General features: G+C 51.3%; 1 protein-coding gene and 1 long non-coding RNA gene across 4 annotated transcripts in view; one reads left to right on the top strand and one right to left on the bottom strand.

Moving 5' to 3' along the window:
• The window catches only part of LOC138570300 (NACHT, LRR and PYD domains-containing protein 3-like), a 348,872-nt gene that overhangs the window by 96,226 nt on the left and 237,460 nt on the right, over positions 1 to 15,186 (top strand). The gene's annotated exons all lie outside the window — the stretch shown is intronic.
• Positions 10,643 to 12,125, bottom strand: LOC138570299 (uncharacterized). Its single transcript, XR_011303437.1, has 2 exons — positions 11,974 to 12,125; positions 10,643 to 11,131 (listed from the first exon to the last, which is right to left on the bottom strand). It is a non-coding gene; the product is annotated as an uncharacterized lncRNA (long non-coding RNA).

The following is a 15,186-nucleotide window of genomic DNA, read 5'->3' on the forward strand; positions in this document are numbered from 1 at the left end:
TGCCCATTGATTCTTATGGGTAATCCTCATGACTCCCATCTGCCTCTTCTTCGTCTCAGTAGTTGGACTTCTAGAATGGAAGTAGGGATTACGGGAGTTGTAGGTTTTCTGGAGATCATGGAAAAACCATTTTGTTTTTTGTCAGGATGAAGGGAGTACATTTATTGTGATGGGTAAATGGATTTTCTATTGGGTTTTAATTTCTCTGGTCATTTTCTCCTTTTTCTTAAAGAAAGGTACTGGGGTATGATGGGACTCTGCTGACAATATCTCATGACAACTGAGGGGATGTCGGGTAGGGGTGTATCGGAATGGGAGTAATAACATTTCAGGTTTCTCACAGCTGGTATCAGCAGATTAGACAGGGTTTGTCCCGGGACACCAGTCATTTGATAATATACGACGCACAATAGACATCACAGCCTGGACACGGAAACACAAATGCGCAACAGCGTTGCTTTTGATGGCTTCTGAGAAAGCGTTCAATCACGTTAATAGTGCATAACTGTCCAATTGGTATTGGTATTGTTGATTTATATAGCGCCTATACACAGGCAAGTGTTTCAAAGCGCTCAAGGAAGGTGGGAAACATGGGGAAAAAACAACAGTCACTCAGAGCCTTTGAAATTCTGAGACGATAATATTCTGCACAGGCAGAGTAAGTGCGTAAAATACATTTTACAGTTTGAGATACAGCAAATGGGCCTGATGGTGATTGTGAAGTTTTACCAGTGCAATTAAGGGGTGAAGACAAGGAGAATAAACAGACGATCATCAGACACAGTGCGTACGGATCGTGCAAGTGCACAGTTGATCAAAGGGAAGGGGAGGTCCAAGTGCACCCAGTAGGTGTAGAGTGGGGTAAGTGCAGAGATAGCCACTCTCTTGGGTTAATTCACAAGTGCAGTGAGTGTGGGTGGGGTGTAGGGCCCTGAGGCAAGTGCAAAAAGGGACTGGCAGGGGCGCCAGGGACCTATGCGACTCTGAGGTACAACAGGCGGCCAGTCAACATTCTGTAAAGAAGAGGATGGAGAGTGGGAAAGAGCAGACAGTTAGGTTAGAGAGAAGGAAGAGGAGAAGAGGAAGGTCATGAGGAGTTTCTGGAAATTAAGAAGATCAGGCTCAAGACGGGGGGCTGCAGGGATGCTATTCCGCAGGGAGGCACCTACTGTGGATAAGGATCTTCCTCCAAATCTCTGCTTGGAGAACCGCCTGTCATGATGCCTACACCCGGGGCACCAGGCCAGGTCCAGCAACCCCGGAAGCAGGCATCAAGTTATTTTGAGCAAGCTCAAAAACCCCTGCTAGGGGCTGTTTGGGTGCGGTCCTGGCACCTATGGCGCCAGGCTCATATGGAGAGTCAGTCCTGGCGCCTATGGCGCCAGGCTCATAGAGTAGAACTTACCTGATGCAGACCATGCTGCAAACTTACCTGATGCAGACCATGCTGCAGAGCTCCAAGCCAAATGAGGCTTGGAAGAAACTATTTTATCTTGGGACTATTTTTTACTCGGGTGGGGCTGGGGAGGAATACTTACCTGGGACTACTTTGGAGGCTATTTAAACCACGCCCGAAGACCAGCACACGCTTCGCGTTATTCTGCATCCAGCAGCGTAACGCTCACCGTGTCTGCAAGCCTGCATCCAGTCTTCTGCCACGCCTGCCTCGAGTCTGCAGCTCCTAGAAAAAGGGAGGAACAGAAGGAGAAGAGGTTAGAATAAGAGCAAAACCTTCGATCCTTACCTGAATTCCGGATCAACTGTGCCTTCGAGCTGGAAGAAAGAAGCATTTTACGCGCGCCGCCTCGCCTGCTGCAGCGCCGCGCTGAACTCACCGGCCTTCGCGGCATCCTCACGATCCACTGGATCCTTCTGCACGTTCCCGCCACACTCTGGCTCCTAAGGGGAACACAAGAACAGCAAAGGTGAGCCAAGGGAAGAAACAGAGGCAATAGTAACTACCCCCACAGACTTACCTGATTACCGCCGGGGGTACTATTCCTCTTCACGGTCGGCGCAGTCTCCATTGCATCCTCGCCGTACCCCAGCCCCTAAGGGGAACAAAAGGACAACAAGGTGAGACAAAGGGACAAACAAGGGGAACTCTTCTCACCGCAATAGACTTACCTAATTTTACCGCTGGAGGCATTATTCCCCGAACTTCATATTTTCTCTCCACACCTGAATAAGGGAGCAAGCCACAGGTTACATTCTGGCCTTATTTTATTGACCTGTGTAGGATAAGCCAAATCCTTACCTGAACTTCATCAGCTACCACGAAGAACTCTTCGCTGGGGTCAAGCTGCAAACTGCAAGGAATCGGACAAGAGTGAAAGTCAGACATTTGAACTCTTACAAACTACATGCTTTTCGGAGTCAATATTGTTCTGGAACTCACAGATTCCTTCGAGCCAGTGAAGCAACTGGTTATCAACACGCCGCTGCGCTCAATGCAGGATGGAGAGCTCATGTTTTCAAATCATCAGGTGAGACTGTAAGAGGGGACATCAAAGGTGATCTGTGGGGAGAACAGCAGGGGTGGGGAGATTTACGCTCAACTCCACGGGTGGTTAATCCCCTTTCTCCATTTCTCCCAGAGAGCATTGTGAACAATGCAGAGGTTCTTGAACTTGATCCTTGCAGCCACTGGGAGCCAGTGGAGGGATTTCAGCGCCAGAGAGATGCGGTCCCTGGGCTTGAGACCAAGGATAACTCTTGGGGTTCTTTTCTGGATAAGTTGCAGAGGGTGCAGGGCAGAAGAAGAGAGTTTGAGGAAGAGACTGTTGCAATAGTCCAGCTTAGAGAGATCCAAGGCTCTGGAGACAGTGAGCTACTGGGGGAAAGTGATGAAAGGTAGGGTACCTCCGAGGAGGTGTAGCTGATAGTTAGACTTTTTTGAGACATCGGAAATGTGAGAGGAGGAGGAGAGAGTGGAGTCAAAAATTACCCCAAGGTTTCTTGCCTAGCAGCTGGGTGCGGGCACAGGGCCATGGGAGGCTGCCAGAGTAAAAATGGGAAAGTGGGAGAAGGGGTCCCAATGCAAACAATCTCAGTCTTACTGGTTTGAGGCAGAGGTCATTTGCAGCGCACCATGACTGAATAGTGGATAGACAGTCAGATATGAGCGCGGAGGAGGAGGCGGCTGATGGTAGCCTGAAGGATAGTTGTGTGTCATCCACGTAACACTGAAAGTTAAAGGTGAAAGTGTCAATCACACGTGCCAGGGCAGCCCAATAGACGTTGAAGAACCAGGAGGATAGGTTAGATCCCTGGGAGAGGCCGCAGGTTGAGAGAGCAATAGTCGAGAGAAATGCTCTGAGTTCCACCTGGGATGGGCGGTTGGAGAGAAAGGAGGTTAACCACGCCAGAGCCTGACCTGTGATTCCCAGGGTGTCACAGAGACATGAGATCAGGATGTTGTGGTTAACTGTGTCAAAGGTAGAAGAGAGGTAAAGGAGAATGAGCACAGAGAGTGTTGGTGTCAAGATTTGAGACCAGGTCTTCACAGGTGTTCAGAAGAGCAGTTTCCGTGCCTCTGGATGCTCTTAACCAATGCAACCAATAGATTCAGTATGGAAGTTCAGCTGAGAAATAGCCAACTTCTCCAGGAGTTTGCCCAGGAAAGAAGTGATGGATATAGGGCGGTAGTTTGCCAGAATGGAGTGGTCGGCAGAGGATTTTTTGAGCAGAGGGTGCACAAGGGAGTGCTTAAGGGCATTTCCAGTGGAAAAACAGAGACTGAAGAGATCCGCCAAGGCTGGTGCGAGGGAGTCAATGTTGTCTTTAATGGTTTTGGAGGGGCAGAGGTCCACCTGTTTGGATGAAGCCTTCGTAGACAGGACTTGTCGGGTGAGCTAATCGGGTGCGATGGGTGAGAGAGAAGAGAAGGAAAGTGGAGAGGGGGCCAAGGGAGGCTCCGGTGTAGGTGTATGCTGTGGTGTGGAAGAGAGGGAGGAAAGGATGTCTTGGGTTTTTGTGATGAAGTGTGCAGCCAGGGCCGTACAAAGGTCTTGGGTGGGTGTGACAGAAGAAGAGGCTGCTGCAGGATTGGCCAGTTCCCTTCAGACTTTGCAAAGTTCAGCCGTGTTGTTTCATGCCACAGAGACGCAGGCTTTAATAAAGACAATTGTTTTGGCGCGGATGCAGATTAGACATTGCCTTTGAAGGAGGCGGAAGGCCAGTTTGTCAGATGGTAAGGCCGACTCATTCCATTTCCGCTCAGCTGCCTTACACTTGAGTTTAAGGGCAGCCAGGTTGGAGTCACACCAAGAGTTGGACTTTTTGGAAGCCTTCAGTAGGACCCTCATGACAGGGGCAAGAGTGTCATGAGTATTGGAGATAGAGAGATTGAGGTTAGCGAGGGCTGTGTCAGGGTGGGAGTCAGCCTAAGCAATGGGGGGAGGAGAGTAGGTAGAGGCAAAGGCAGCCACTGTCACTTTTTTCATGGGTCTGGTGACTTTGAAGCCAAGTGGCTGTGCCGGGTGTGTTGCGGCAAGAGGGTAGGAGAGCATTGGGTGTGTTGAGAGAAGAGAGTGGTCAGTCCAAGAGAGGGAGGTAGTGAGATGGATAGAGAGAGGGCTGCCAATAGAGCTGAGAGCATCCAAGGTGTGGGTAGGATAGAGAGGGAGAGAGAGTCGCAGAGGTTGCAGAAAGGACTTGAGGAGTCAGGAGAGTCCAGATGGATGTTCAGATCACCCATTAGGAGGAGTTGGGAGGAGAAGAAGAGTTGGGATGAGGCCAGGTCATCCCATTCTGAGAGAAAGAGGGTGGACGGACATGGTGGCCAATAGAAGGAGGCCATAATGAGAGAAGACTGAGGAGGAGTAGGCCTGAGTAGGGATGATGGACACAGATATCCATTCAGGAAATATAAGCGCCACGCCCCCCGTCTTCTTAGGCCTGGGGGCAGAGAGGATTTTGTAGCCTTCAGGGAGGAGTGTGTCAGAGCTCGTGACCGAACTATCCTTGAACCCTTTCTCTGTGATGGCGAGCACATTAAGATCCATGAGTTCGAGGAGGTTGCAGATGTCAGACGAGTGTTTGATGACAGAGCGAGTGTTGAGAGTGGCAATGTGGAGCAGCTTGCCATCTTTGAAGGTCTGTTTGGGGGGTGCACAGTGGTCCCCCCCGAGGAAGGCAAGGGGGCCAGGAGGATAGTGGAGGATGGCGAAGGATCCAAGGACGATAAGGGAACTGGGACAGTACGGTAGGGCAGGGGCGCCTGTACAGAAGAGGAAGGCACAGAAGGCAAGGGATCCTGGGCAGAGGAGGAAGAAGGCACAGAAGGCAAGGGAGCCTGTGCAGAGGAGGAGGATGGCACAGCAGGCAAGGGAGCCTGTGCAGAGGAGGAGGATGGCACAGCAGGCAAGGGAGCCTGTGCAGAGGAGGAGGGAGGCACAGCAGGCAAGGGAGCCTGTGCAGAGGAGGAGAAAGGCACAGTAGGCAAGGGAGCCTGTGCAGAGGTGGAGCAAGGCACAGTGGGCAAGGGAGCCTCTGCAGAGGAAGAGGAAGACATAGAAGGCAAGGGAGCATGTGCACAGGAGGTAGAAGGCACAGTTGGCAAGGGAGCCTGGCCGGAGTGAGAGGTGAGGTTAGAGAGGTGAGGGAGGAGCCTGTCAAAGAGAAGAAGGTTGGGTTGAGGACCCCGAACCAACACGGTTCCATTGAGATAAACATTAATGATGACTCTGGAAATGGCGAAGAGGTCAAGGAGAACCTCCCAGCGAGTGCCACCATTAATGGGAGGCAATAGGAGAGAGAAAGCTGACCATTTAGGGAGTGCGTAGGTCAGGTGCATTAACGAAGAAGAGGATGTCAATGAGAGTCTCTCTGGCGGAAGCTGTGACATAGGTGTCTGCAATAGGAAGGCCTGGGTTGGAGCCCAGTATGTCCTTCAGTTTTTTCCAGCCATATTTAGTGATAGGAGAAAGATAGGAGATAGAGAAGCAGTTGGAGAGGATAGGAGAGATAGATAGCGACATGGTTGGCTGCAGTGGAGGGGGGGAGACACTTACCAGTCTGGGGCGCTGATGCACTCTGGAGGAGGAGGTGGGGTGAAGTGGATGGCACAAGGGAGGGGGGAGACATAGGGTTGCACACCAGCTAATGAAGACACCAAGCAACCAGAAGGCAAAGCTAGATTCGATTACAGCAGGACAAGGTGAAAATGCAGTGCAGTGCCTGTGGGCAGCCAGGTGAAAACGCAATGCAGTGGCATGGGGCAGCCAGGTGAAAACGCAATGCAGTGGCTGGAGGCATCCAGGTGAAAACACAATGCAGTGGCTTGGGGCAGAATGCAGTGGCTGGGGGCAGCCAGGTGAAAATGCAATGCAGTGGCTGGGGGCAGCCAGGTGAAAACGCAATGCAGTGGCTGGGGGCATCCAGGTGAAAATGCAATGCAGTGGCTGGTGGCAGAATGCAGTGGCTGGGGGCAGCCAGGTGAAAACGCGATGCAGTGGCTGGGGGCAGCCAGGTGAAAATGCAATGCAGTGCCTGGGGGCAGCCAGGTGAAAACGCAATGCAGTGGCTGGTGGCAGCCAGGTGAAAACGCAATGCAGTGGCTGGGGGCAGCCAGGTGAAAACGCAATGCAGTGGCTGGGGGCAGCCAGGTGAAAACGCAATGCAGTGGCTGGTGGCAGCCAGGTGAAAACGCAATGCAGCGGCTGGTGGCAGCCAGGTGAAAACGCAATGCAGTGGCTGGGGGCAGCCAGGTCAAAACGCAATGCAGCGCCTGGTGGCAGCCAGGTGAAAACGCAATGCAGTGTTTGGGGGCAGCCAGGTGAAAACGCAATGCAGCGGCTGGTGGCAGCCAGGTGAAAACGCAATGCAGTGTTTGGGGGCAGCCAGGTGAAAACGCAATGCAGCGGCTGGGGGCAGCCAGGTGAAAACGCAATGCAGTGGCTGGGGGCAGCCAGGTGAAAACGCAATGCAGCGGCTGGGGGCAGCCAGGTGAAAACGCAATGCAGCGGCTGGGGGCAGCCAGGTGAAAACGCAATGCAGCGGCTGGGGGCAGCCAGGTGAAAACGCAATGCAGCGCCTGGTGGCAGCCAGGTGAAAACGCAATGCAGCGTTTGGGGGCAGCCAGGTGAAAACGCAATGCAACGGCTGGTGGCAGCCAGGTGAAAACGCAATGCAGCGCCTGGTGGCAGCCAGGTGAAAACGCAATGCAGCGGCTGGGGGCAGCCAGGTGAAAACGCAATGCAGCGGCTGGTGGCAGCCAGGTGAAAACGCAATGCAGCGGCTGGGGGCAGCCAGGTGAAAACGCAATGCAGCGGCTGGGGGCAGCCAGGTGAAAACGCAATGCAGCGGCTGGGGGCAGCCAGGTGAAAACGCAATCGCAATGCAGTGGAAGCCGCAATGCAGCAGCTGGGGGCAGCCAGGTGAAAACGCAATGCAGTGCCTGGGGGCAGCCAGGTGAAAACGCAATGCAGTGGCTGGTGGCAGCCAGGTGAAAACGCAATGCAGCGGCTGTGGCAGCCAGGTGAAAACGCAATGCAGTGGCTGGTGGCAACCAGGTGAAAACGCAATGCAGCGGCTGGGGGCAGCCAGGTGAAAACGCAATGCAGCGGCTGGGGGCAGCCAGGTGAAAACGCAATGCAGCGGCTGGGGGCAGCCAGGTGAAAACGCAATGCAGCGGCTGGGGGCAGCCAGGTGAAAACGCAATGCAGCGGCTGGGGTCAGCCAGGTGAAAACGCAATGCAGTGGAAGCCAGGTGAAAACGCAATGCAGCGGCTGGGGGCAGCCAGGTGAAAACGCAATGCAGTGCCTGGGGGCAGCCAGGTGAAAACGCAATGCAGCGGCTGGTGGCAGCCAGGTGAAAACGCAATGCAGCGGCTGGTGGCAGCCAGGTGAAAACGCAATGCAGCGGCTGGTGGCAGCCAGGTGAAAACGCAATGCAGCGGCTGGGGGCAGCCAGGTGAAAACGCAATGCAGCGCCTGGGGGAAGCCAGGTGAAAACGCAATGCAGCGGCTGGGGGCAGCCAGGTGAAAACGCAATGCAGCGGCTGGTGGCAGCCAGGTGAAAACGCAATGCAGCGGCTGGGGGCAGCCAGGTGAAAACGCAATGCAGCGGCTGGTGGCAGCCAGGTGAAAACGCAATGCAGCGGCTGGTGGCAGCCAGGTGAAAACGCAATGCAGCGGCTGGGGCAGCCAGGTGAAAACGCAATGCAGCGGCTGATGGCAGCCAGGTGAAAACGCAATGCAGCAGCTGGTGGCAGCCAGGTGAAAACGCAATGCAGCGGCTGGGGGCAGCCTGGTGAAAACGCAATGCAGCGGCTTGTGGCAGCCAGGTGAAAACACAATGCAGCGGCTGGTGGCAGCCAGGTGAAAACGCAATGCAGCGGCTGGGGGCAGCCAGGTGAAAACGCAATGCAGCGGCTGGGGGCAGCCAGGTGAAAAAGCAATGCAGCGGCTGGTGGCAGCCAGGTGAAAACGCAATGCAGCGGCTGGTGGCAGCCAGGTGAAAACGCAATGCAGCGGCTGGTGGCAGCCAGGTGAAAACGCAATGCAGCGGCTGGGGGCAGCCAGGTGAAAACGCAATGCAGCGCCTGGGGGAAGCCAGGTGAAAACGCAATGCAGCGGCTGGGGGCAGCCAGGTGAAAACGCAATGCAGCGGCTGGTGGCAGCCAGGTGAAAACGCAATGCAGCGGCTGGGGGCAGCCAGGTGAAAACGCAATGCAGCGGCTGGGGGCAGCCAGGTGAAAACGCAATGCAGTGGAAGCCCGGTGAAAACGCAATGCAGCGGCTGGGGGCAGCCAGGTGAAAACGCAATGCAGTGCCTGGGGGCAGCCAGGTGAAAACGCAATGCAGCGGCTGGGGGCAGCCAGGTGAAAACGCAATGCAGCGCCTGGGGGAAGCCAGGTGAAAACGCAATGCAGCGCCTGGGGTCAGCCAGGTGAAAACGCAATGCAGTGGAAGCCAGGTGAAAACGCAATGCAGCGGCTGGGGGCAGCCAGGTGAAAACGCAATGCAGCGGCTGGGGGCAGCCAGGTGAAAACGCAATGCAGCGGCTGGTGGCAGCCAGGTGAAAACGCAATGCAGCGGCTGGGGGCAGCCAGGTGAAAACGCAATGCAGTGGCTGGGGGCAGCCAGGTGAAAACGCAATGCAGCGGCTTGTGGCAGCCAGGTGAAAACGCAATGCAGCGGCTGGTGGCAGCCAGGTGAAAACGCAATGCAGCGGCTGGTGGCAGCCAGGTAAAAACTCAATGCAGCAACGGTATTGGAAGGGTTTGGTTCCAGCCCCAGGTTTCTCAGATTGGTGCTCGGTAACTTTGTGCTTCCATCCACCCGGATTAAGGTAAACGGGGTTTGCATAGGGAGACTCGACAAGGACGCCCATTGGCCTCCCTCCTGTTTGCTCTGTCTATGGAGCCTCTGGCCTGTCTGCTGCGCTCATCGGGGGAGATATGTGGGTCAGACTTGGTGGGCTATCACCACAAATTGGCACTATATGCAGACAACCTCCTTTCTATATAAGCGGGATTCTATGACCATGTTGCCCCATATCGTTTCGTTGTTGGTGCGATTTCACAAGGTCTCAGGCTTTTAGATCAACGTCACGAAGTTGTCAATACTTCATAGATCAGAAGCACCGAAGGCGGTGAGCCGCTTGAAAATGTCCTTCCCTTTCTGGTGGGCTTCACAGCACCTGAAATACCTGGGGGTTCATATAATGGTGCAATACACAGATCTATGCTCCGTCAATATTCTGCCACTGTCTAAGGTCAAGCAAGATCGGGTACGGTGGGGGGACTCCGAAATCCTTGGTTGGGGAGAATAACATCGGTCAAGATGACCCTGATTACCTGCCTACCCTACCAAAAAAATCTGGATTGAAAGTGGATTGCTACTGGATTTTCCCAAACATTTAAATCCTCTTTAAATCCTATTTAACTCCAGAAACTCCCATTGTACTCAGTGGATTGCTTTTGGCTTCTTTTTGGCTTCATGCACCCTGAAATATGTTAATTAGCAATCCTCAGTGGAATGCAATCCCAAAACAATCCAAGCAATCCAATCCACTAAAAATCCAAAAACAATCCAATCCCCAAACAATCCACTAAAAATCCAAAAACAATCCAATCCCCAAACAATCCAGCAAAAATCCCAAAACAATGCAATCCCCAAACAATCCTATAAAAATCCAAATGCAGTGCCATCCCTAAATAAATACAAAAGCAACGGATTACTGCTGGCTTCCTTTTGGCTAAATGTACCCTCATAGAGATCCAAAAGCAATGCAATGCAATCCCCAAATAAACCTTTTGAAATCCAAAAGCAATTAATGTAGTCACCAAATAATACTTTACAAATCAAAACAACAAAGCAATCCCAAAAATATTCTTTAACAATATAGGCATTGTTTCGGTTTATGAGCTGGAAATAAATTTAGGAGTTTTAACAAAAATAATGTTTACTATAATCCTGAAAAGAAATGCTTAAAAACACATTTGGTGCACCTTGTTGAATTGGGCTTTAAAAGCGTCACTGTGGCTTAATTGCTGCCCATTTCAGAGAGTTGCATTTTGAATTGCCTTTAGAACAATAGTGATGACTAATTAGGTCACAGTCATTTAGGTAAAATGGCCATGAAAGTCAAGACCATGTAATGGCATATAAACTATATTTAAAAAGAAGCGACACGTTTTTTTTTCCCCGACTATATTTATTAAAAAGAGGCAGAGGTTCAATCGGACACTGTGTACATAGCACAAAAACACAACTGTAGCAATCCCAAACACGGGTGCTTCACAATTTAAAAATAAAGGGTGAGAGGGGACCCAGAACCAGTCAGGTTCGGTCCAGCCCAGGGAGCAAGGGTGATAGGGGACACGGAACCAGTCCAGGGGCGTCACACGAGTATACAGGCCCAGCCTAGGGAGCAAGCGAGTCCGGTGGGGACCAGCCCAGGGAGCAAGGTTGAGAGGGGAAAGAGAACCAGTCCAGGGAGTCACACTAGTATCGAGGACGAGGCAAAAGAGCAAGGGAATGTGGAACTACACTTGTGTAGAAAAGACGAGGTTTGGCTCCTTCTTCATCCGGTAGTTCCCAATTTTGTTTTGGAGGGCTTTTCTGCACTCGGATGCAGAGAGTACTGGAAAGCCCATTTCCCTGGCTTTAACATGGATACATTCTGAAATGCAAAAAAGATTTGTGTAAAAAGTTTGAAAAGAGCAAGCAAAGTACTTTTTGGTTGACACATGGCTGTGAGAAATAAAGCATAGACAATTTTCACTGTACACCCTCTAATGTGCTTTCGTAATTCGAATTACTACATTTCTCAAAGCTGTAAATCTGGTTGAAACCATGGCAATTCCTTAGAATTTAATATAGATTAGTGTCACTTCCTCAGGAAGTGGTTCTCCGTTTATCTTCTTTCCATAATTGGTATATTGTGAAGAAATTACCAATCTCGTGTTTCCCCCATGGACAGTGCATTGGTAAAGGAGCCATACAAGCAAAACAAATGCACAGGGTTTGAAATTGAGCGGAGCTGGGGGCTATTTAGCCCTGCTTGTAGCCTTGAAGAGCCTGGTTAGCTTTACACCATGCTTACCAGGAGCTAAATTTGGCTCCCGGGCCAACTGATGCCGATATTATATACCTATGGGAATTTAACTATGTGCGTGCTTGCTTTTGTAACAATCTAAAAAAATAACATAGGACACCACTATGACATTTGAAGCTTAACAGGTCATAAGTAATGGACAAAGCAATATGTTTGCATGTGGGCATATAATGAGTGATGGACAATAACCGGTTAATACATGAGCCACAGTATTTGAGCTACCTTTTCCCACCCTCTGACACAGTCGTCTAGAAGCCCTATGGCTTCATAGGAATGTTGGGGAGGAGGGTTTGAGATTGGGGTGGAGACACAGAAGCCTACAACCGATAGTATTTGGATAGAGAAAAAGCATTTATTTATTTCATAAGGGCACAAACCAACTTTTGGTTAACTCTAATGGCACTTACCTCTGATGCAGTTGATGGACCAGGGTTGGGATTTGTATCGGGAAAACTTTTTCTGTGGCTCCTGTCCGCCTCCTCTATATCCACTGAACGGCCAGTTCCAAGCAGTGCTCAACTGCTACCTGCTGACAGGAATCCACTGTGTCCCAGTATGCTGAAATAATAGCACAAATATTAATATTACACATTTTAATACAGTACGCATTCTAATGACAATTACCAAGACCCAGAACCAGCGCAGGGAGCCAGATGGGTACCCAGACACAGCCCAGCAAGTAAGGAAGTTCGTTAGGAACCCACCCATGGAAGTGTCTCGGGCAGGTGCCAGTCTTACCTGAACTTCTGAAATGGTGAACACCTAGGCACACAAAGCCAGTAGGCGTTTGGTTATTTGCCGAAATATTGACTGCCCATGGTCATTTTAATCCCTATGGCCACTTACACCCAGATCCTGCCCCTCCCAAAATACCTCCTTATGGGAACTTTGAGCTCACTTTAATCAAGCCTTATCAGACTTGGCGCTTAAAGTGCCTGCGCTTAAAGTGCCTGCCTGTGATTTTCAAAGCAATATTCTAAGAGTTAATTACTTAATTGGAGTTGTAAACCCACTACTGCTGTGATAAAAAAAATGTCTTAACCAGGTCTGCCTTCAGCCACAAAGCAGTTCAACGAAGCAACTGAACAAGTCTGGAAGTGTTAAGATGAAAAAAGTAGGATATACCCTAAAGTATGGGTGCATAACATAAGGCCCGCGGGCCAGTTGCGGCCCGCCATGCCGTTTTGTCCGGCCCGCCAGCAACAAAGACTTTCCTAATGGAGGGCGGCCCGCAAGCAGCATCGGCCCCCTCCATTAGGAAAGTCTTTGTTGTCTTCCGAGCGTGTGTGTTTGTTGGATCTTTGTGCTGCTTGTATGTTGAGATCCGGGGGTGGGGTGTGTGTCGGGTCTGCCTGAATGTTTGTTTTTGTGTGCAAGTCCAGTGTATGTTGAGATGCGGGGTTGGGGTGTGTGTCGCGTCTGCCTGAATGTGTTTGTGTGCAAGTTCAGTGTATGTTGAGATGCGGGGTTGGGGTGTGTGTCGGGTCTGACTGAATGCGTTTGTGTGCAAGTGCAGTGTGTGTCGAGATGCGGAGGGGGTGTGTGTGTCGGGTCTGACTGAATGTGTTTGTGTGCAAGTTCAGTGTATGTTGAGATGCGGGGTTGGGGTGTGTGTCGGGTCTGACTGAATGCGTTTGTGTGCAAGTGCAGTGTGTGTCGAGATGCGGAGGGGGTGTGTGTGTCGGGTCTGACTGAATGTGTTTGTGTGCAAGTTCAGTGTATGTTGAGATGCAGCGGTGGGGTGTGTGTCGGGTCTGCCTGAATGTGTTTGTGTGCAAGTGCAGTGTGTGTTGAGATGCGGAGGGGGAGTGTGTGTCGCGACTGCCTGAATGTGCTTGCGAGTTTGTATGGTGAGTTGGGGGTCTGTATGCTTGTGAGTTTGTGTGCTGAGTTGGGGGGTGGGGGGGTTCGAGTCTGTATGGGTGCATAGTGTATTGGTGTATGCTTGTGAGTTTGTGTGCCGAGTTGGGGGGTGGGGAGTTCGGGTCTGTATGGGTGCATAGTGTATTGGTGTATGCTTGTGGGTTTGTGTGCTGAGTTGGGGGGTGGGGGGGTTCGAGTCTGTATGGGTGCATAGTGTATTGGTGTATGCTTGTGAGTTTGTGTGCCGAGTTGGGGGGTGGGGAGTTCGGGTCTGTATGGGTGCATAGTGTATTGGTGTATGCTTGTGAGTTTGTGTGCCGAGTTGGGTGTGGGGGGGTTTGGGTCTGTATGAGTATGTAAGCATGGTGCATGCTTGGTGGCATGGGGCATAGTGTTTGGTTGAGGGGTGGGTGTCATGCGGCATAGTGTTTGGTTGGGGGTGGGGGGGCCATGGGGCATAGTGTTTGGTTGAGGGGTGGGGGAGCCATGGGGCATAGTGTTTGGTTGAGCGCCATGGGGCATAGTGTTTGGTTGAGGGGTGGAGCCAAGCCTCCTGCCACGCCTGCTGCGCCTACCGCCCCGCCCACATTTACTTTTCAGCCCACTATAGCCATCATGTAAGGTACTTTTGGCCCACTGTCAAAATCAGTTGTGCACCCCTGCCCTAAAGAATAACCATTTTACTCAAATGTATGTTGCTTTATAACTACTTCTGCTGTTCAAATACAACATTGTGCTTTTGTCAGGCTGATCCAACAAACTGAGCCAGGATAATAATAATAATAATAATTTAGCATTTATATAGTGCTACGAACCCTCAGGTATCCGAGTGCTGCTTATTATTACCCACGGTGTGTGGTGCTCATTTATCGACCTCGGAAGGATAAAAGGCTGAGTTTGGGGCTGCCGGGATTCGAACCTGCGTCAGCAGGCTCTGCACAGATGTCAAAGCGACTGCGGTTTGATCAATCATCTCCACCAGCTTTTCAGAGGTGCTGGGCATTCAGTGGAATGGACCTGGTCGTGAAATGGCACCATCAATGTGCAACCGCATTCATGTGCCATCGTTCAGGCCATTTGCCAAAAAAAATTGCAAAGACGAAAGCAAACCAGCCATTGCTAAGTGCTGAAGACAGACATGTTTACATTCCAGTGGTTGCGAATGTGCATGTGCCATGCCACAGGGGGGGGTCTTGCAACAGCCGATTAAGGAAAGCAGGAGGCAATATTTCTAAGGCATCTGGCAAGGGAGAGGCAGCCATGAATGTAGAGCATCAACAGGGAAGGGGAAGATGATTCAAGGGGAGATGGACCACCACGGCGCCTGCCCATTTTGCCCCATTTATCTATGGGGGCGCACTCCCAACACCCACAATTACTTAATTTTCCCCTACCCCAAACCCCATAACAAAAATGCAGCAAAAAAACCTGGCAAAACGGCCTTTCACCAAATGCAGTGAAACAGCTGTGACCAACTACACCCAGATGATGGCACACGATGTAGAGCTAATGTGTACTCGTGTGAAACGCCTCAGGTTACCCTTGTGGATATCTTTCCAAACCCCCCCAACCCCCCACACTTATTGTCCCAGTCAAGTGCAGGCTCCCAAGTTAGGCCTGGGGCTACATATGCACGAACTTTCTTAATCTGTATGAATTTCTTAGAGGACAGCCAAATGCGGGTAAATTGAAAGGGATGTGGTCGTTTTGAACACAGTCGTGGCCTCAGTGAGCTTTCAAAATGCACAGTTGGGTCA

The sequence above is a fragment of the Ambystoma mexicanum genome, chromosome 2q (genome assembly GCF_040938575.1).
Source record: "Ambystoma mexicanum isolate Mex_15411 chromosome 2q, UKY_AmexF1_1, whole genome shotgun sequence".
Taxonomy (NCBI): domain Eukaryota; kingdom Metazoa; phylum Chordata; class Amphibia; order Caudata; family Ambystomatidae; genus Ambystoma; species Ambystoma mexicanum.